The sequence below is a fragment of the Lemur catta genome, chromosome 12 (assembly GCF_020740605.2).
Source record: "Lemur catta isolate mLemCat1 chromosome 12, mLemCat1.pri, whole genome shotgun sequence".
NCBI classification, from domain to species: Eukaryota; Metazoa; Chordata; class Mammalia; order Primates; family Lemuridae; genus Lemur; species Lemur catta.
Window position 1 is genome coordinate 84,553,074 of NC_059139.1, and position 22,392 is coordinate 84,575,465.

Genomic DNA, 22,392 nt, shown 5'->3' on the forward strand with positions numbered 1-22,392 from the left:
AAAAAGACATCTGCACTCGAATGTTTATAGCAGCACAATTCATAACTAAATATTATACTTACCTGTTTGAACTGAGTTCAGTTGATAAAAAATGATGAACTTACTGTTGATGTAATTATGAAGTTAACTAGTGAAATGGAATTTGCAATGTCTTTCCGTAATTGTTATAGGGACTATACATTTTGTTAAAATATGAATATTTGTTGCATTGAGCAAAAGAGAGATCCTAGCATTTAATGTTGCTATTGATTTTAATCACATTGCTAGTTCCTGAGGATTAAAAAAATCATAGGTTAATTCAATAGCAGTTGTCACTCAAAATGGTTTGTTATTAAAGTAGCATACTAGTGAAAATTACACACCCAAATCAAAGGGAAGAGGGGAAATTTGAGGGACTGATGAATTTCAGTGATAGGAAAATTTCTCCTAAGAGTCTAATTTAAAATATAATAAAGAATCCTTTGATATCTTTACCATTTTGTCAAACTAAAAGTGAATAGTTTGAGCTAATATAGTAGATTATTTAATTCATTAATTCACTCAATACTTATTGAACATGAACTTTGCACCGGACACTATGCTAGAAATAAGGGATATAAAGATTAATGAGACACAGTTATGGCCTTTGCTATGTTCACATTCACACAGTTGAAATAGAAGAGTAAAAAAAAAAAGTAAGGCAGGATAAATAGATGTTTACATAAAAATAAGTGTTTTCTGTTTAAGTTGGAGGTAAATCAGAGTAAGGATAAAAGTTAATAAATTGAATGTTATGAAATAAGGATGTATTGTGATAATAGAGAGCAGCTAAAATTAATGTGGTTCAAAAAACTGGGGTAAGTTTTGTTTAATAGTTATCTGAATTTCTGAAGAAGGCATGCACAATACATTGGTAAGCCATGCCAAACTCTGGTGTTTTAGTGAAATGAAAAGAAAATGAGAAATGTATACCAGAATCTTGCAAGATTGTACATTTCCATAATAACACAGCACATGAAATTTATCTTAAATGTGTCTGTCAAAAGAGTGACCTTGAATACGACAGCGGTGAGGAATTATGGAGAACAGTGACAGCAAGGGCGGCAGTTGCGATGGCAAACAGCAGATCGGCTTCGAAACGATGCTGCGGCTCTCCACATGCCGGCGCGGTGACTGATAACCTGGTGTGCTTATGAGGTGGGGCTGCTTGATTTTGTTGCCAAATGAAAACAGCTTTACAAATTATTCTAGAGAAATGTTCTTTGCATTGTTTACCTTTATCAGCAAACAACAAGTTCTAGGATGTAGGTCAGTGAGCTCGCTACAAAAGCAATGATGTATGTGAAAATGCCAGAGAGTACTACATTTTGGTGTTTATTATTAGAATATTATGTGTCAAGTTTCTGTGCACGGAACAGGTAAATTTACATTTCCCCTTCTACTTCACTGGCCACCTCTCATCAGTGTTTTTGCTGAATGCTTTTTGCTTCAACAACCTATACATGTTACAAGGCCTCAGTACTCAGTCTGAGCAGTGTCTCCCTTCCTCTTCCTCCCTGCCTAGTCCCTCCACCCTCTGCTCCCCATCCCAGCTCTTCTTGCTGGTGTCAACCGGTCCCATAGCTTTACAACTATATGTGAATGACTTCCAAATTTGTATCTTTAGCCCTCTCCCTGAGCCCATTCATCACCTCCATTGGATGTTTAATGAGCATCTTAAAATAAGCACGTGAGAGCAGAACTTCAGAATTTATATATAGCTTGGCCCTCGACTCTCCTTTAGGTTTCTCTATGTCAGTAAATCACTCCCTCATCTAACAAGTTGCTTGTACCAAAACTCTGGACATCATTCTTGTTTTCTCCCTTTTACACTCTCCTCACTTCCTATCCTTTGGAAAATTTTGTCAAATCTGCCTCCGAAATATTAATATATCCTGAATCCTTCTTTTTGACCATCTTCACTACACCCATCGTAGCCATACTCATCTTTTAATTAGACTGACTTTACATGAATTCCTGACTAGACTCTGCTCCTTCTCTTGCGTTTCTATAACTCATTTTCCTGAGCATAGCAAAAATGGTGTTTGGGTGTTTTTGTTTGTTTGTTTTTTTAATGTAGAAGAATTTGTGCCCTCTTACGTTGAAAACTTTTGCAGCTTCTCATTGCCATTAGGGTTCTGTCTTTCCCTTTGCCTTGACTATCTACCTTGTGATCAATCCACTGTGATCTCTTCTGACCCCCAGACCCATCTCATATCAGCCTCTGATGCCCTTGCCCAGCACTCTGCCACACAAGCTATTCTTTGGGTCCTGGGCTTCCTGAACTTATTCCCGCTGTTGGGCCTTTATACTTAGTATGCACATGTTTGGCTGTTCCATTCTTTAGTCCTATTTCATATGTCACCTTTTTCAAGAGGTGACCTCAGCATCTGCTGTTCACATGCATCTCTCCCTCTGTCCCTCACTCACTTAGCCTCCTGGTGCAGTTCTGTTTCTCATGGTGCTGTCTGTAGTGTGCTCATGGCCCTTACCACTTTGGGCTAAATGTTTATCTCTTTGTTTTCTTCTTTGCTGACTGTTTCTTCCTGTCAAATGTAACCTTCTTAAGAGCATGGCTCTCATCTGCCCTTTTCATTCCTAAGTCTTCAATATCTAGAAAAGTAATGACACAATAAATATATAAGGAGTGAAGGAAAGAGATTTTACAGCTGAGTTTGTTCCTCTTTTTCCATCTTTAGAGGCTTTAGAGAGGTTACCAAGAGATAAAAAGCTGCAGAGAGCTGAAGAATGTCTTACTCATTATTCTGTTATTGTCTTCTATGAGCAAAGCGTGACAAGTGTGCATTTTTTAGAACTCAGTGTTCCATATTTTAGCAACTTTTCACACTCTTTAAATCAAGTACTTTTTACACAATTTTGTTCTTTCAAAGACTGTGTCAGAAAGGAATTTGATTTGCAGAAACTTAATGTTAGCACTTTGAAAAGTATGCAGTGGGGAGAAAGAATAATAAAAATGTATACTGTTCATGTATAAACAACACGTTTTATATCTTGGAATTAGGGATTAATGTATAAATAATCTTTCCATGGAAAAAATGAAAGGTAATATAAAGTAGTGCTTTGACTGCAGACACATTTTATTATTTTCAACTATTTGCAGAATATACCACCATTTGAAAATGTGCTGCCACTGCAGTTATTTTAGGATAGAGAAGAAAAATAAATATTCTCATCATCAGACTCCTTAGGGAAGAGAAAAAGAAACATACAAAAGTAGAAAGGTTTTATAATGGCAAAAGTATCAAGAGTTAACATAAATAAATGTTGATGAATAAATCTTATCTACCTACCATGTCTAGAATTTCATGGTAATTTTATGTAATTATTATCTATGTCCTAATTGATTTCCATTCATAGGGATTCTGCCTGTGTAATGGTCTCATTACCTGGGACACAGTGAGAGGGGATTCAGTGGGGATTCTGGGTTTAGAACACCTGTGTTTGAAACCCAGCTTCCCACTTACTACCAGCTGTGTGCCTTGGGCACATTACTCAGTTTCATTCTTTTGTAAAATAAGTACTAATTAACAAATAATTGCCTTTTGGTGTTGTTTTGAGCATTAAATGAGATAATGTTAGCTAATACAGTATAATTCTATTTATTATCATCTTTACACTTACCCATGCTATCATTTATTATTAACTGATATCCTTTCCATGTCATAGATCCTAAAGGTTATATTAGAATAAGTTTTTAGCAGAAGAATAAGAAGTAATTGTATTGATATTAATTTGTTATAGACTAGTTAGACATAAGAGTGGTGCTTGCCAATGTGTGTAAACGGATGTTACACAGGGAAAAGCAGAATGTATTATTTAAAAAAATTGATAAATGCTGTTAAACAAATTTAGTCAGGTTTCTATACATCAGGACTTTTCAGAGCTTTTAAAATATGAATAAGAATGGATATGTTATTGGCCTGATTTAATCATCCCGCATTATATGTTATATAATAACATTAATTTGTAGGTAAGAAAATATTAATGTGGAGATACATGCCATTTAACTATAGGTTTTTAATGTCTTATAGGTATATACCTAATGTTTGTATAATTCAGAACTTTAAAACTGTTAATGTAAACCATGATCTTCCAAAAGGGATGTAAATTATATAAGATTTTTCACAATTGGGAAGTTTTACACAGTGTCTGGCAATTCACACATAATGAAATGATGATTGATTATAAAGATAACATTCTTATGGTTAGGTAAGAGATTCTGAAACAAAAATAGAATTTTTATTTTTATTTTTTCTATTTTTGTTTCTATTTATATTTTTATAAATAGAAATCTCTAGCCATAGAAATTCATATATGAACTTGAAAAGCTTTAATTTTTCAGCATTGCACTCCCATAAAATGGGTAAGAGAATTTAAGATGAAACTAAAAGTAACATATAATTTAGACCTGCCTTGTTTCACTCATCTTTGAAAAAAATGTTTTCCTGTGGCTCAAAGTAAATCAAATAGCATGATTAAAGGAAATTGGTATGTGTGCAGAACAAAACTGATCGTGCTTCTACTTGTCTTTTTCAAAAATATGTTTTACTTCAGTCAAATATTTCTTCCTCTAAAAGAGGCAGCAGGGCATAGTAGTGCAAACATAAATACTAGAGCCAGGTTGCCTGGTTTGAAATTCAGCTTTGCATTACTAGCTGTTTTACTGATCCAATTAGTCAACATCTCTGTGCCTCAGTTATCTCATCTGAAAAATGGAGATAATAAATAGATACTAGTTCACAGGAGTGTTATTAGTTACTACTTTTAAAGAACTAAGAACTGCTTCTGATCCATAATGTGCACTATGTATTTGTTAAGTTCAGAAAGCTACATAATTGTTTTCAATTTCTTTTTTTTTATTTCAGCATATTATTTTTATTTCTTTTTCTTTTCTTTTGTCACATGCCTAGTGTCATATTCACAAGGATGTGATAGCAGGAAGGATGAGTGTTCAGTGGTACAAATCTAGTTCTGTTACTTTGTCTCTGAACCCAGTGATGTTCTATCTTAAAGCAAGTGGTTATTAGAGAGTTTCTTCCCCACCGATGCCTGTGTGGTGGCAGTCAGATTGGAAAATAAGGATTTTGCTGCCCTCCATTCAAAAACGTGTTGTTTGTGCTTGGTAATGTACTGTATTAATCAAGAGTGAGGTGTGCATCCCTTAGTAGGACAGTAGATTCAGAAATCTTCTAAACATCTTGTTTTATTTGCACTACTGCTCCCTTAAGTTATTTCTTTGATGATCTTGTGCATTGTTGTTGTTATAATAGTTCCATCTAGTGAGCACTGTGCTAAGTGTGTTTTGCATCATTTAACCTTCACGACAATCTTGTCAAGGAACCATTGTCATTTTCCCCATTCTAAAGTGAGGGAAACCAAGGAAATTAGTGACTTGCCTAATTTAGGATTAGTATAATGTTGAACTGGTTTAGAAACCAAAGAACTTGACTCCAGAGTCTGTGCTTTTAACCACTCTGCAGTTCCCTCTTCTCCTGGAAGCCTTAGAACAATAATTGAGAAGCTTGGATTTACGCTTTACATATCTTAGTACCAATTTCCCCAAGGCTGAATAAGCACTATAAACATGTACATGCCCCATAAAACTGGATTGTGACATCTGTAGCAGCATTATTCATTATGGCCAAAAAATGAAAACAATCCAAATGTCCATCAACTGATGATTGGATTAACAAAATGTGATATATCCATACAATGGAATACTTACAGCAATAAACAGTAACCAACTGCTAACACATGCTACAACATGGATGAACCTGGAAAACATTATGCTACCTAAAAGCCAGATATAGAAGACTACATAGTGTATGATTCCATTTATATGAAATGTCCAGAAAAGGAAAATCTATAGAGTCAGAGAGTAGATTATTGGTAGCCTGGGCCTGGGAATTGTAATAGAGATTAACTACAAATGAGCATGAGAGATCTTTTTGAGGTGACGAAAATGCCCTAAACCTGGATTGTGGCAATGGTTGCACAGATCTGCAAATTTACTAAAAAATTTACTAGAAAAGAGTTATTCACTTAAATGAGTGAACTTTATTATATGCAAAATATAACTTAATAAAACTGTTTACAAAGGGACAAAGAAACTAGATCATGGCCCAGAAGTATCTGGACCACAGTTTAGTGATAAGGATGAAGCAGCCTGAAAATCAAGTTTAAACTTTTACAACCCATTGTAATTTTAAAACTTATCTGCCCTCTCTCCATAATTTGTAGAATAAAAGACAAAAAGTCATTTTTAACATCTAGCATAAAAATAAAATGGCAATAAAATAGGAAGTTTTATTTATTTAGAATTCTGTACTGCTACTGTTTCTCTTGGATATGATAAAGTCAATATATCTAACTTTGGAAATAAATTAGTTTTCTGCATATCATTAAAAATGTTTCTCTTCAAATGGAAATGTTGAAAGGGAACTTTCATCATGTTATTAGATTCATATATAGAGGAAGATCTGTAAAATATAGAAGAAATCCAGTACTTATAGTCTGGATAAGTAATTAATATACTTTTTTATAGTGAATAACTCAAGGTTATGTTTTGTCCTTTGATTTTCACTTAGTTCTACTTTGTGAGATATGTAATGCATTCGTTTATCATTTCCCCCATATATTAGGCAACAGAGGCGTATAGGGATTAAACCCAACTCTGTGTAGCTTTTAAATGGCTGAGATGTGCATAGTACTCAGTTCTCCCGAACGCTAGTCATGTATGATCCTTCTACTCTGCACTCATTGTTTGAAGTAATAGATATTTAACGAGCACTGACTGATTCTGCAGAGCCATGGTAGATATCATAGTTGGGTTCTTAAGCAGTTATAATACTGTCATCTTATAATATTCTTTTAGCATCATATGGTAGTTGGAACTGCAAACAATAAGATTTTAAAATTTGACTTGGGACTGATGCATTATGATAGTCTTTGATGTGTATCATCAGGCATCTTCCAATAGATGGAGAACATAATGATCCACACACCCACCATACATGTTTGAAAATAATCTTCCTGAGTGCATCATTTTTCATGCCTGGACTTTAAGCTTTGTGAAAAAAAATTGGGAAGGTATTACAGATTATTTAACTATTGCACTGGCTGGCCATACATCAAAGCAAAAGAAGAGAGTCACACTGCTGCTTTTACACGAAGGTGTAATTGGGCTCTGATGTAGCTCCAAGTATTTCTTCCCCAGGAATATTCTAAATGGCACATTTCCTGAGGCTTAAAAGCCTTAGATCTCGGTCCATTTCTTGTCAACTCAACAACTTACTATTGAAAAAAGACTTGTCAAAAGCTGGCAAATCCATTTTCTCTCTTCCTTTTTAGTCCTTTTATTAACGAAATAAAGAAATAATAAATAAAAAATTACTGTGTTTTTCTTGTTTTGTTTTGTTCTAAACAGTATCTCTGGACCTATTCTTATTATAATTATATTTCTTAATTATATCCCCTTTCTGTTGTCTTTATTCTCCTGGGTATATTTCTTCTTCTTGACTTCTTTACATTTATCTTTTCATTCTTGCAATCATTGTACATATTTATGGGGGAAAGAATGATATTTCCATACATGTATACAATGTATAATCAAATCAGGATAATTAGCATATCCATCACTTTAAACCTTTATCATTTATTTGTGTTGTGGACATTCAAAGTCCTCTCTTCTAGATTTTTGAAAGTATACAATAAATTATGGTCATACACAGTATGTATTGACCTATTCTTAGTATAATTATATTTCTTTGGGGGGGGCTTGATTTTTTTTATTCTTATTCTTATTTCAGCATATTGTGGGGGTACAAAAGTTTAGGTTGCGTATATTGCCCTTGCCCCCCCACCCCCCCAAGTCAGAGCTTCAAACATGTCCATATTCCCTTTCTCTTATTCTTATTCTGCTGGGTGTATTTCTGCTTTTAGCAGCAACATGGATCCTAGAATCAGTTTTTCAATGACTCTGGTTATCTGGTGAATTTGTATTCCTTACATGTAAAGACGAATTGTTCCCTGAAAGGTTGACCATCAAGCCTGCATACTTTGTTTCTTACTTGCAGTCCTCCTGTTTTCACTTCATGTTTTTTTGTTTTTTGTTTTTTTTTGTTTTTTCTATTTAGAAACTGATGTTCTGACGGCAAGAGAACAAAGATGAGTATCATTTTCAGAAAGCAGTATGCATGGGAACTCTGTAAATATTTTTCTAGTTATATTTATTTTGTTTATAAGACAGTTGTTTTTTACATATAAGTGAGACTGAGTGGGGTGGATTTAATGCAAAGCACATGTGTTGGCAAGTTTGCAGACACTTGTTAGAGCTCTCTGCACATATGTTGAATAATGGATTCTGTTTCTGTTCTGTGTTTTTGGTGAAGCCCAGCACTGTGTTTTTAAAGTCTAGGAAGTATGTAAATTTAGTGGAACTCTTTCTCCCATAGGCTGTAAAGGGGAAAGTATATAAAAATATAGGCAAAAGAGATTCGATTTCTCTAGGATAAAGCAAACTTTTATCTTTCATTTTGTTGAATGAAATTATACATATGTCTTTATCATCCAACAGTAAGCATATTAAGGCAGGGGCCAAGGACTTTCATTGTTGAATTTCCTTAACTTGTTTGAAATACACACATACATATCGCCTAAATACGGTACCTGAAAAGATTTGTAACATGATGTTTGCAAGTGTATATTTCTAAAGTATAAATTTTAAAATGCATATGAAGTATTTCTATATGCCTCTTAACCATTTAAAAGATCTTAGAATGTTTTAATTCTGCACACTACCTTATGGTTCAATATTTTAGATTTAATTTTGTATCATAAAGTAATCATTATTATAGTTATTGTTTTATACAACAATGCTTTAGATTTACTGACCCAATTTCTCTGCTCACTACTGCTTGACGCACTTATATAGCTCAGTTTCTATGGTCTAAAAGTGTGTTCTTTAGTTCTTTCAGTTAAGATCAGTTAGTAGAAGACTCTGTTTTTGTTTCAAATTATATTTATTTGCCTTTTATTTTAGATGATGATTTATTACTGAGTATAAGATTCTAGGCAAACATTCGTTTCCACTCAGCATTTTGAAAATATTAATCCATTATTTTCTGGGTTCTACTGTTGCCTTTGAGTAGTCTGAAATCAACTGTCACAATAGTTTTATTCTTTAGCAGTTAATCAGTCTTTTCTCTCTGGTCGCTTTTATGATCTTTTATTTTCGTTTGTTGTTGGCCATTATGATGACAAAAGATGAGTTATTTTTTTTTTAATTTACACTCACATCTCATTTTTTTTTTGCATCTATCTGAGGATTCATGATTTTCATCAATTCTGGAAAATTCTGAACTGTCTTTCTTTAAATGCGAGCTTATTTGCATTTTTCTTATTTACATTCTCTCTCGCATGTTCTCTCTCATAACTGCTAACTGTTGTTCTTTCTTAGTTTATCATATGCATCTCTTAACCACTTTTTAATATTTTTGATATTTTTATATTTCTCTACTATATTTCCTCTTGTCTGTTCACTGTTTTCTTTTCAGCTGTGTCTAAGTTGATTTTTAACTTGCTCATATGTTTATTTATATTTATATATAATATCTTATTCTATTTTTTAAATTTATGTCTCAGTCACTTTAAAGATGCTATTTCACAGTTTCCTTTTTATATTATATTAAGTTCTTGAATTTCTATTTCTATTGTTTGTTTTCTGGGCTGATTCTCAGTCACAAGGGGTTGTTTTCTTAAATATTTTGTTATTTTTGGTTGTAAAGTCATTTTAAGCTTTAAAATATCCTAAGGTCTGGCTTTCCTTTATTTCTGCCAGATGTTCGTATGCTATCACTACCCACTGCTTGGCATGGTTGCCAAGATGTGAAGGTTGTATAAATTTGAATTCCAAGCCCAGGTAAAGTTTTTTAAATGTTACCAAAAGAAAACCCACTTTTTTCATGCATCCAGAAGTCGGGAACAATGTCCTTGTCTTCTACTTTGAGTAGATACATTTATTTTTTTTGCCTACCCTATTACAGGGTGCAAGTGTTCTAGGATCCTGCCTTTTTTTTTTTTATTTCAGCTTATTATGGGGGTACAAAAGTTCAGGTTATATATATTGCCCATGTCCCACCCATCCCCCTGAGTCAGAGCTTTGAGTGTGTCCATTCCCCAGACAGTGCGCCTGGCACTCATCATGTAGTTATACACCCATCCCCTTCCCCCACCCCCCACCCCCTGAGGCAGAACATTCAAGCATGACCATTCCCCAGGATCCTGCTTTGATGAAGGTATCTTCACCTCCTTATTATCTGTGGCCCACATGAGTGTCAAACCCCAAATTACTTGATTACCCAGCAAACATTCACTTTCCTCCCCAACCGAAGGTTTGTTTCTCTAACAGCTCATTAGTTTACATTTCTATTTCTGATACTTGGAAAGTTGCTTTCCTTTTTGAGCAACTCTAGATAGACATTTTGAGAGAAGTTTCAGGTTATCTAGTTTATCTAGCCTGTATATTCTGAGAGATAGAACTCTCCCATATTCCTTAGTTGTTTAGCTATGTTTTCTATAAATAGTCAGGACCAGTAGCACATACAAATAAACTGATTTTTAACATTTGGAATTGATTCATCATAAAGAAACAAGTGACAATAAAATAAATTGATAGTGAAGATTTATTTACATCATAAAAATTCAAAGGGAATTTACTGAATTTAAAATAGAGACATCCTTATCTTTATGTATCACCACAGTAAAATAAGAGTTGATTTTTTAAATTATTGATTCTGGGGCACATCAAGAGTTTCAATTATATGTGTAAATATATAATATAAACCTGGACTACTTCATTTTTACTGAGCATAAGAGGAAATAGTTTAGAAAGAAAATACTTTACCATTTGAGTATTGCTTTTTACTTCATTTGTTTCTTTTTGATGAATCTATTTCCTTTTTATGTCTTACTATTTTTTGATGCTTTTTAACTCGCTCATATACACTTTTACAAAAATATCTCTTAAAGGGAACTCTGATTTAGCCATTTTTTGTTGGTTTGATTTAGAAGGCATTCAAAGTAACACATAAAGGCAAAGACATATTGAGATACTGTAAATAATCTTATGTCATCCTCGTTAGAAATTTTAAAATTGATTAATTCTCCTTGAACTTTTCTAGTGTTGGCAGATGTCACAGTAACCTGTTTTAAAATGCAGTTTAAGTACCCTGATCTGAAATGCTTGAGGCAAGAAGTGTTTCAGATTTCAGATTCTGGAATATTTGCACGTATATAATATGATCCGACTACATGATGAGTGCCAGGCGCACTGTCTGGAGAATGAGAACGGATGCGCTTGGGACTCTGACTCGGGGGGATGGGCGGGACATGGACAATGTATATGACCTAAACCTATGTACCCCCATGATGAGCTGAAATAAAAAAAAAAAAAAAAAGAAAAGAAAAAAAAAATAAGATCTTTGGGATGAGACCCAAGTCCAAATATGAAATCCATTTATGTTTTATATGCACCTCACACACATAGCCTAAATGTAATTTTATACAATGTTTTAATAACTTTGTGCGTTAAACAAAGCATTGACTGCACTTTGTGACCTGCCACGTGAGGTCAGATGTGGACTTTTCTACTTGTGGCATCACGGTGCTCAAACAGTTTCAGATTTTGTAACATGTCAGATTTTATGTTTTCAGGTTAGGAATGCTCAACCTGTATAGAAATGGCATCACTAAGACCATTTACTGAGTTATTAGTAATGTGGTATTTTAAAACTGAAGTGTATGCACAAGCTGATTAAACAAAATATTTAACCCAACATTTTTGGGGATAATTCATGGACACACAGAGACTAGAAGAATTTCAATAATGGTAATCAGTAAGATAATGCCACTGTGAACCAGACACTGTTTTGAAATGTTCCATTTATCTACTCATTTAATTCTGACAAGTTCATGAGATTCCCTTATAATCCTATTTAAATATGAAGCTTTTGAAGGTAGCACCTTCTCAAAGACCTGTTGGGATTTGCAACCAGGCCATCTGCAGTCTGGCTCCACAGTCCATTTGTGAACTCCTACCCTGCACTCTCTCCTGTTTCACACACACACACACACACACATGCCAACACACACCAGTACACATGCACACCAAGACATGCATACTTACACACCTCAACACACACACAAACTAACACACACACAGCCTGTGATGTGATAATTATCTTAGAAATATCTCTACTTCTATCTCTCTGTTTATCTTACTAGGAAGAAAAGGGGTGAACATTCTTACTCTTCAGTTTATAATAATGACCTCAATATAATGGACTATCTGATCAGTGGCAAATGCTCCAATCCTCATGAAAGATGTTATTTTAGAGGAGTTGAGGCACATGTTTCGTAGGAGTGAAGGCAAGATCTTATCTATGCAATTAACTTCAAGCAGTTCTGAAGTCATTACAACACTTACTTTGTTATTATTGGAAAACAACAGATTTTATTTCAAATTTAAGTATCTAGTGACTTAATTCAGCATCTGTGCTTTCTACTTACTCAGAATAAAGAAAAGAATGGCATTTCTTATTAGCAAGTAACTATTTTTTTTGCATTACCATCTTATATATAATGGTTACCTATTAATCAATGTTAAATATTTAATGATTATTTTGGATTTCATTAATGTATTTTTAATGTTTAATATTTTAAGTCTTTAGTTATTGTAATTTGTTTAAACTGTGCAATTGTTTGGAAATAAACCTTAATTATAGTTAATTTTATAGCAAGAAGATCATAAAAATGGAAATAATGATCTAATGAATAGGAAGAACATTTTGCTTCCTTTCATGATATATCCATGTATATTGTATTCTGTTTTCTTCTATAGTTTAACTAACAAGGCTTAGCTTAGTAAAAAATTCTATAGAAATGACTTTTACCTGCTCAAAATTCAAACCCCAAAGTGATGGGAGCTTTTCTGATTCTTCTTCCCCTTAAAATACTCTTATGGTCATTTTAAAATCAATGTGAGTGAATTCAAATATGTGACATATAAAATACTACAAGGATTTTTATATTGATGGCATTAACATGATTGGTGACATAAGGAAAGAGAAACATGAGACAGGCACACATAAAGTTTTCTTGAAGGTGGTCATTCTAATGCACCATAATAGTCTGGTAATTCACCATGTGTCAGTGAAGTATAAGTTTATAAGGCAGTATAATCCTAAGAAAAATGGTGTTTTATTTACACCCTAATTATTTACACATGGATAGAGAATTAAAATTACATTTAGATTGTTTGCATGCGCTTTGCGCTTGTGAGCCCTAGGTGTGGAATCGAAGATAGAACATGGATTTTACTGCTATTTTTGTTTTCCACGGGGTAACTTTTGGCCAACCTTTTTCATCTTTAGTAAAATGACCTCACTACTCTCAAAAACATCAAACAAGACAAAACAAAACAAAGGGCACCTTTTCTCCCCTGCTCCCCGTCTGAGTCTCTCACCCACAAAACCACTGCTGCGCTTTGACCCTTTAGATGGATGTAGTTTATAGGTTAGGCAGTTTTCACTTTGCCATCCTGTGAATTGGCTCTGAGTGACTTGGCTGACATCTTGCAAAGCCTAGAGGCAGGGAGTGTGAGAAATACCCATTACTTAATTTTTTTAAATGAGGCTATTGCAAGGTCCAGGCCTTGGCAACCAGAGGAGCAGAGCAGAATGTGGGGGAGAGGGGGAAAGGAGCAAAAGGGTAGCAACAAACAAGCAAAGAGAGACGGTGGGGGTGAGAAGCTAAAGAGAACGTCCATCTAGTTTAAACTTGTGCTGAGATCACAGCAGAATATGACTTGCCTTCTCTTTATGCAAAAAATAAATAAAATACTCTTTCTCAATTCATCTATTCAGCAAATGCTTATTGAGGACTCTGTGCCAGTCAGCATGAAAGGGTGGAGAGTCAACAGTTAAGAAGTTACGATCCCTGGTTTGCTGGAGCTAACAGATTAATGGGGGGGATTCATGGAGGAGGCAGACAAACTAACAATTAAGCTGATGTTAGATAAACATAAGCAGCAACAGATACAAGCACTATGTTAGTTTCTAAGAAATTGTGAGGGTATAGGAAAGCGAAGAAAATATTTTTCTCCTCCTTTCCCTTTAACTATGTTATCTGACCTTTCTGCAGTAAAGGAGAACCCTACTCCCAGGTAGCATTGCCACGTCCTCACACTGTCTGTCCCTCATAAAGTGGGGCTGAGGCAAGAATGACCCCCAAGCAGTGTTCCTGCAGGAAAACGCTATCTATGCCTGTAGAAAAAAAAAAGACATCCATTCATCTGCTCTTGGCTATGTAGGAATACCGTGGCCCTTCCTCTGTTATAGCTGGCTTTCATTTCTTCCAATGAAAACAGCAAGTATAAGAAAATATCACTGTTCTCTCTAAAAAACATGCCATGGACAAATCATCCAGATGCAGCTTTACTCTTCATCTGAAGAGAGCATCAACGTGAATCCACAGGTCAGGTTCCCATCCTGACCTCAAGGTTGACATTCTTTTGTGTGCGGATCTTATTTATCTGGATGTCCCTAGAACTTCAAGCCCAATATGTCAAAAACTGAGTCCATCTGGTTCTCCACCATGCCTGCCCTTTGGAACCTCAAACCTGCCACTCTTTAGGTATGTGGTTACCCAAGCCAGACATTCAGATGCCTTCTGCAACCTTCCTTTCCTCCTTGCCCTATACGTCTAGTCAGTCACCAGGTCCTGTCAGTCCTACCTGCCAAACTCGTCTATCTATCCTTTGTTCCTTCCTCCGGGCCATCACCATTTCTCATCTGGAGGATGGGGACACTAACTTTACTAATCACTCGCAGCCCCAACAGCCACCAAGTGGACCTTTTGATCTTTTCACAGTCAAATATGACCTTGTCATTTCTCTGTTAAAAATTCTTGAATAGATGCCTATTTACCATAGGTGTTTAAGCTTGTTTCTCGTGGCAGAAACCTCTTTCAAATAATATTTTATCTCAGTTATATGAAGTTGATCAGATATGAGCCTTAGTGTGTGGGACAGGGACATAAAGAGAGTGGTGGTCTCAAAGAGGCTTTTTTCATCATGCCTTGCTGGATAATCTAAGGTACCTTAGTACATCTGCAGGACGGCTTGAAAACCATTGATCTATAGAAAAAAATTGTAAACTCCCTTGCATGATATGTAAACCCTTAATTATCCACCTGTTCAGGCTCATTTCCTGCACTCTGCATCTTTACACCTCGTGCTGCAACCATATTGAACTGTTGCTACTGCACAGAATGCTGAGATCTATCGTACCTCTGTGCAAACACTGGTCCCTCAGCCCAGAACGTGTACCCCTGGCAGGAATTCCGAGCAACTGGCTACTCATCATCTGAAGCTCAGTGAGTGTCATCTATTTCTTGTCATGCAACCCACCCACCCTTGGGCACACTAAAACTTTCCTTCTCTTTATTGTCCCACTGCTTTTCTACCTTTACCTGTATAACATACTGTCTTGTACCTCTGTCTTAGCATCTGTTTCTCTAAGACACGTGCTGAGGCCAGAATCCATGACTTCATTCTTGATTTCTGAGTACCTACCTAACGCAGTGTTTCTGCCTATAGTTCTTAGTCTGATTCCAGGCACAGGATAAGCATTAAATCATACTGGATATTATTTTTATAATTTCACTTCAACATATAGAGTATTTGTCCTCTGAAAAGCTTGCTATATGTGCATATATTTGTGACATGAATAAGTAGATAGCTTGCTTCTTGAATTATTGTAATTAGAGCAAAATTCATTTTAAAGATAAATGCAGTCTTAAAATATTTGATGTAGTGATATGTTTCTACATCTCATAAAGAAATAAAAATTAAAATTTAAGTTTGTTGGTAATATAATTATTGAAAGCAAGAAGAGGCATACATTTTTTTAAAGCCCATAATTGTCACTTTTACACCATTTGGAGCCCATATATTCGATGTTGAATGTTCTTTTTTGGCTTCTTCAGTTTATTATGAGTAAATTTAAGTCATTTGAAAAAGAGTATGTCTAATCTTTAGCACATTCGAGGATTCTCTTTTCTGCATAATTGTATTGTGAGCACTGGTAGTCAAAATCACCACCCATAATTTTAAGTTTGGGTTACATTCCGGTAACTGAGTATTTAACCTTAGTAAGGCTAGAAAAATGAGAGCATGGTAAAAAAAAAAAAAAAAGTGATTCACTCATTCTTTTGTTTTAGTCAGAATACTACAAGTCTTTAGAAAAATTAATTCTATACTATACCTGTAATGGTTTATCTTTTATAGTTATTAAAATTATTAGAGTGCATTTTAAATATCTATATTGAAAACTTGATGTATATTACAGAATATGTCCCGAAAGCATAAAATGGACTAATGAGCCCATAATGTAAGCAACAAGTGATCGCTTTTCCAGCTGGAGTTGCAATAAACCTGGATAAATTAGGGAGTTGAAAATAGCCTTGTTGCTAATGCTTTTTAGCTAAGGCCATAGAGCTTCCTGGATAGAGCTCAGAGACTTGGGTTCCAAACCGATTTGTTACCTAACTAGTGGTGTAAGTACTTAGACTAGTTATTTAACTTCTCTAATCTCCAGTTTCCACTTCTGGGAAATAGAAATGATAATACTAGCATCACAATGAGGATTAATTGAGATAATATCTGTAAAATTCTTATTTTAATTCTAGGCACAGAGTGAGTATTCAATAAATACTGCTATTTTATTTAACTTCACCATATAGAATATCTATCCTCTGAAAACCTTTATACTTCTAGCAGGGCTTCTGATAAAAAAAAAAAAAGGCAAAATGAAATGCCCAAGTATGCTAAGAATAAGAAACTTGGAAAATTTACAACACTGACATTATACTATGTGTTGTTTAATTTTGTTCATATTCCTAATAAAAGAGCCTCATGGGATGTAAAGATGGATAGGGCAGATAGATGGTACAGGTTGACACACACACAGAGTGCAAACAGGGCTTTCCAGAATATCTGACAGTTGGCCATTGCATTTACACCTGAGTCAACAGAAAATTGAACTGCATTTATATTTTCACTTAATCTTGGCTTTGGGGTCACAATATTTCATAATCATTTGAGCTGAAGGCCAGGCCTACCTCTTTTTTTATAACACATAGGCATGATTCTTCATTTGACCTGGCATTTGGAATAGCATTTCAGCTCCTTTCTTAGAGTAATGGATGACGCCTGTGTTTCTGACATAGAACATTGCCATTGAGGGTGTTTGATACACTGAAAGAGTGTTGCTGGCGTATGTACTTCAGTTGGTATATATTGTAAGTTCATAAACCATACTGGAATTTAAATAACTCAAAATGAGAATTTTGATAGAAAGCCTTCTTACCTGACTTTCATTTACAATAGAAAGATTGATCTCTGCAGCCAATTCATATAAAGCCAGCTGTTGACTATAATCAAATAATCATCCCTGTGGCTGTCTTCTGAGTAGGTGCTTTGCCAACATTTGTATGTCTTATCATCTCTGTAAAACCTTAGATGTTTTCAACTTCTCTGATATCTACACCCTTTTAATCTCTTTAAAAATGCAGATTACTTGGCTCTGTTTATAGCCTGTTACAGAGACAAGACGCGGATCCGTTATTTACTAAACCAGTAAAGATTTGAAAAATCGAGTAAATACTTTCTTGTTTCTTTGTGTCATTATGAATGCTCAACCTGTGTGTTACACAATCATAAGATAACAGTCTAATGAAGCTGAGAGATTAAGTCTAGTACTGTGTAAGGCATAAGAGCCTCAACTCACACACACACACACACACACACACAGAAAGAGAGAGAATATTTTAGTTGAAGTGTAATTTTAGTTTTCCAAACTACTGTTTCTGACCAGCTATTATGAGCAAAAGTCATTCCAGATACGGTGGAAATAATGAATATGAAAAAGACATATATCCCATCTTCAGAGTGTTTACAATCTAGTAATATAGTATGTCAGTATGGTATTTGCTACAAATTACTGGTTTAAACAAAAGAAACAGTTTAAAGTCACTTAATAAGTGGTTTAAGGTACTGGAGAATTGGTACATTCAATAGCCCAGGTTCTTTTATTGCTCCATTGTGTCATCCTTGGTTTTGGTATTATACTTACCCTGGTGAATAATTATCTGCAGCACTTCCAGGCATTTCATCTTGAATATCAATGACCAGAATAAAATAAATACATACCATGTAATCTTGTGGTTATCTTCCTTAAGCCTAAGGAAATTGTTCACTGGAAACAGCCCGGCAATCTTCCCTCTATGTCTCATTGCCCAGAGTGAGGATCATGACTGATTTAACGTGATCATCTGATGAGGGATGTTCAAGACATACCTACAATCCTACAAATGTGAAGATAAGTTGAAATTTCGAAAAAAAAGTTATACATATTAGAGTTTGATAAATACTATAGGAATATTATTGGAGTATTATTGAAATATTAAAAAAATGGCACAGGGCTTAGACATAGAGAAAATAAGACAACAGTCTCTGTGGGTGTGAGGGTTAGATTAAGAAGGTGTCAGAAAAGTTTTAGTCACCTAATTTATAGAGTTTTTGTCATATTACCTCTAACTTGTTCATCATAGCACCTCGCATATTTGCAGGAAATTATTTATAAGACTATTGATTTTCTGTGGTTGCTTCCATACTGGAATTTTATAAGGATAGCAATAATGTCCGTCTTATTTTTTCAATGTGCTTGTCTCTGTTAAATCAATCAAAAATGAATGAGTGGGCTTGGAGAATTTGTAGAATTTTAGCATCCAAGAAGAGGACATTCCAGGTAGAGGGAACATCATTAGCAAAGTCGTAAGTCAGGAGAACTCAGACACTCGCCTGAATCCTAGTGTAAGCATAGCAGAAGAGTGAGAAACTATGCTGGGACAGTATTACAGAGTATGAAATACATGGATTCTTTCTAGCACACATTAAAGAGAACTGAATGCTTCAGAGTTGGATGGTGATGTAGGAAGAGCACTGCTTTAGTAAGAAAAACTTGGCGATGATATGTTAGATTATAAGTGGGTATCTGACTGCTGGCTGGAGGCTGTATCAAAAGTCAAGAAGGGTTATTGAGATCCAGATTTGGGTTTAACAGAGGAAAAATATTGCAATAAATGCATATATAACAATATTACAGATGAAAATTGAAAGAAATCAAATATGAGTAGAAGAGGAAATAATTATCAATGGGAAGACTAAGAGAAACATGACAACAGAATTTTGGATATCAGAAGCAAGTATTACATTTTGTTTTGTTTTGTTTTTAAGGGAATATGGGTTGCAGAGACAGCATGTTATAAAGGAGAAAAGGCAATAGTTCTTTCAGTTGTATAACCTGAGTTCAGATACCCGAATGTGCTATATAAGAGATGTTAAATACTGGAAATTTTATTGAATAAAACAAACAATAAAAAAGTTAGATTAAATGCTTTCTGAAATGAAGTAAATTATAAATGATTTATATAAGCCTCAAAAGGAATCTACAATTAAGAAAGTTTACAATAAGGCCATGACAGAAAAAGCACAGAATGAGAAATTTTAAGAAGAAAATATTGGAAAACATTGAAAATTTTTCCCAGCAATTATTTAATTGTTGCCTAATATGTGTTTTGTCTTTAATCGTATATTTGTAGAACAGAAAAGCATTTTATGATGTCTTCCAATCTTTTGGTTAAATTAAAATTTTTCAGATACATGAAAATCTGGTTAATTTTGGAGGAGACTTAAAAAAACAGATTTTATAAACAGAGTCACTACATATTTGGGTAATAAATACCAATCTATGCCAAGGCATTATTATTTAGAATTAATCATTTATACTAAAAAGTAAGCTTATTTATTTTTGGTTTGTGATTTAATAGACTACAGTTGGTCAAATCTTTTGACTGCTAAGCTTTGACTTAATACAAGTTAATTATAATATCACTCTTCAAATTATTTCTTTACTAATTCCAATCTCTAAAAGAGTTACTCATGAGTTCATTATTTTTAAATCTATATTTGCTATTGGCTGACCTCTGAACTCTAATAAATTTATAATCTTTTTAAATTTTATACAGCCTGGAAAATGTTGCAGTCCTTTGTAAAAGTTTCTGAGTATTATGCTCCTTCTTAATACCATTTCCTAAAGTACTTCACAAAAACTAGTGTTTATAGGTAATAAGAGAAAATTACCAGATTATATAATTTGATGTGTTTGGAGGGGTGACAAGTATTGAGATCTTGACTTAGGGGCTAGCAGAGAAATAAAACAGCAACAAATTCATATTTAGCTGTGCTGAGAGGACTTATTACACTGTTAGATATAGCATTTAGGAGAAGAATGGCTTATCAATGAACTGATATTACTACAAGATCAAGGAAAATATGAGAAGTTTTTGGAACACTGATAAGTATATTTATTTACCTTTTTTATATGTGGAACTTCTTTGAGCTTTAATATGCTACTATCCAATGTAAATATGTAAGCAGGGTTTAGAAAAGGCTGATCTACACTGTATTCCTTAGGTGTTTTTGAATCATAGCTTCTATTTCAAAGTGGTGATACATTGCTGAACCTAGTTGTATGCTATAAATAACAGCTAATATTTACTGAATGTCTCTGGTATCTTCATGTTTGTTATCTCACTTCATTCTTCATGACAGCTCTTTAATGTTGGGTATTAGTACTTTTTCAAATAACTAAGGATTCAAGTGTTTGGGAGATTAATTATGTTCCCAGTGTAGCAGGTGATAAAATGAGAATTAAACTCAGTTTAGTCCACTACCAGTATGCTTCACTACCTTCCCTTACATTCAGAATTTGTTAAACTCTACATAGAGGCTTTCTACCTGACAGATGGTTGGTTGTTTGGAGTGACACTGCTTTTCTATTTTTCTCTCAAGAGAGTAAAAATCTCTGTTTATTATTTTTAAATGAACAAATGTTTGCATATGTCCTAGTTTTGCTGAAAGTGGCAAAACTAGGACATTTCCCCAAAACAAGTATCTTTAAAGAGAACCAAAACTAAGAGCTTGGTTTTCTTTGAGAGAGAGAATTGGGAGGAGGGATAAATATGGGGTTAGTCAGTGGTGTGCTGGTAAATGTTTTACAACTGGCTTTTTGAGGTAGGAAAGCAGAGCCCTTGTTTGTAGCATTGGCCTATTGCCATGGTGTAAATACTCTCAGTATGGCTTATTTCAGGCTACCAACTTTATGTCACTGAATGTGAAATTGCACAGAGTGCACTATTATATAGAAGTTTTAGCATACACAATAGATGTAAATGACCTCAAGAACATAGATAATAATAAAGCATTAAGAAGTGATGAGTTTTGGGTATATATTACCTTTGTTTTTAGTAGGATTAATTGTGAGTATATGATTTAATTTTTAATAGTGGCTGCTTTTAACAGTAGGATCACAAATTCCAGAAAATTTAGTAAATGGCTGTTTTGAGCCAGTATGAGCTGGCTCCAGCACATCAGTAGCATTGGTTTGGAGAAGATCTAATTTAAGTCATGTAGAAAATAAACTGTCTGGGGAACATTCTAGCTCTAATTCAATATGCTTTTCTCCTACTCTTTGGAAATTTAGTATCAGTTTTAAGGTAATGGAAATTCAGTGGTATTTTTTTAGGAAGGTTACAATGCATTTCTTCCTGATTTACATTTATCATTCAGATTTATGGTGCATGACAGTCAAGGCAGCCCACATGATTCATTGTTAGCATCAAGAGTCATCCTGGCTCAGGGATGAATGAGGATAGCAAAATCTGTTTTTGAGGATCACTGTCATTTCTACTACTACTGAATATATAATATTTATGAGTTACCCAAGTTCTTAATTTTACTTCAGTTCAGAAAGAAGTATGATAACTGGGTTAAGCATAAACTAAATAGATGTAACTTCAGCCTTTGGCCATTTAGAAGATAGTTTTTTATTACTGAATAGCATTTAAAAGGTGAGAGCAGATTATATAATTTGCAATATGATATAGGAAAAATATACTATGTTATTTTCAAGGTTGTTAGATTAATAAAATATTAAACTAGAGAAAGAGTTAAGACATATCCTTCAATCATATTTCCCACTATACGTTTAAATATTTGTTTTCTTATGAGATAAAAATGATGGTAATAACTTGATTACATTTATAAGGAAATTCATAATAAATTAAATTATATAACATGTTAATATTCTGTGAATAAATTTGCCATTCTCCTATATTTCTGGTATCAGCTCTGAATATTATATTGTATATATTTATGTAAATTTTCTTTAGAAA

At 34.2% G+C, this 22,392-nt stretch overlaps 1 protein-coding gene across 4 annotated transcripts in view; it reads left to right on the plus strand.

Moving 5' to 3' along the window:
• PRR16 (proline rich 16) overlaps nt 1-22,392 on the plus strand; it is a 193,726-nt gene that overhangs the window by 131,997 nt on the left and 39,337 nt on the right. Inside the window, exon 4 of one of the 4 annotated variants that reach the window (XM_045565972.1) lies at nt 1,026-1,176. The exons of the other annotated variants lie outside the window; for them this stretch is intronic. The gene's annotated coding sequence lies outside the window, so the exon portion shown is untranslated. The remainder of the gene's footprint in view (nt 1-1,025; nt 1,177-22,392) is intronic. 4 annotated transcript variants of the gene reach the window in all.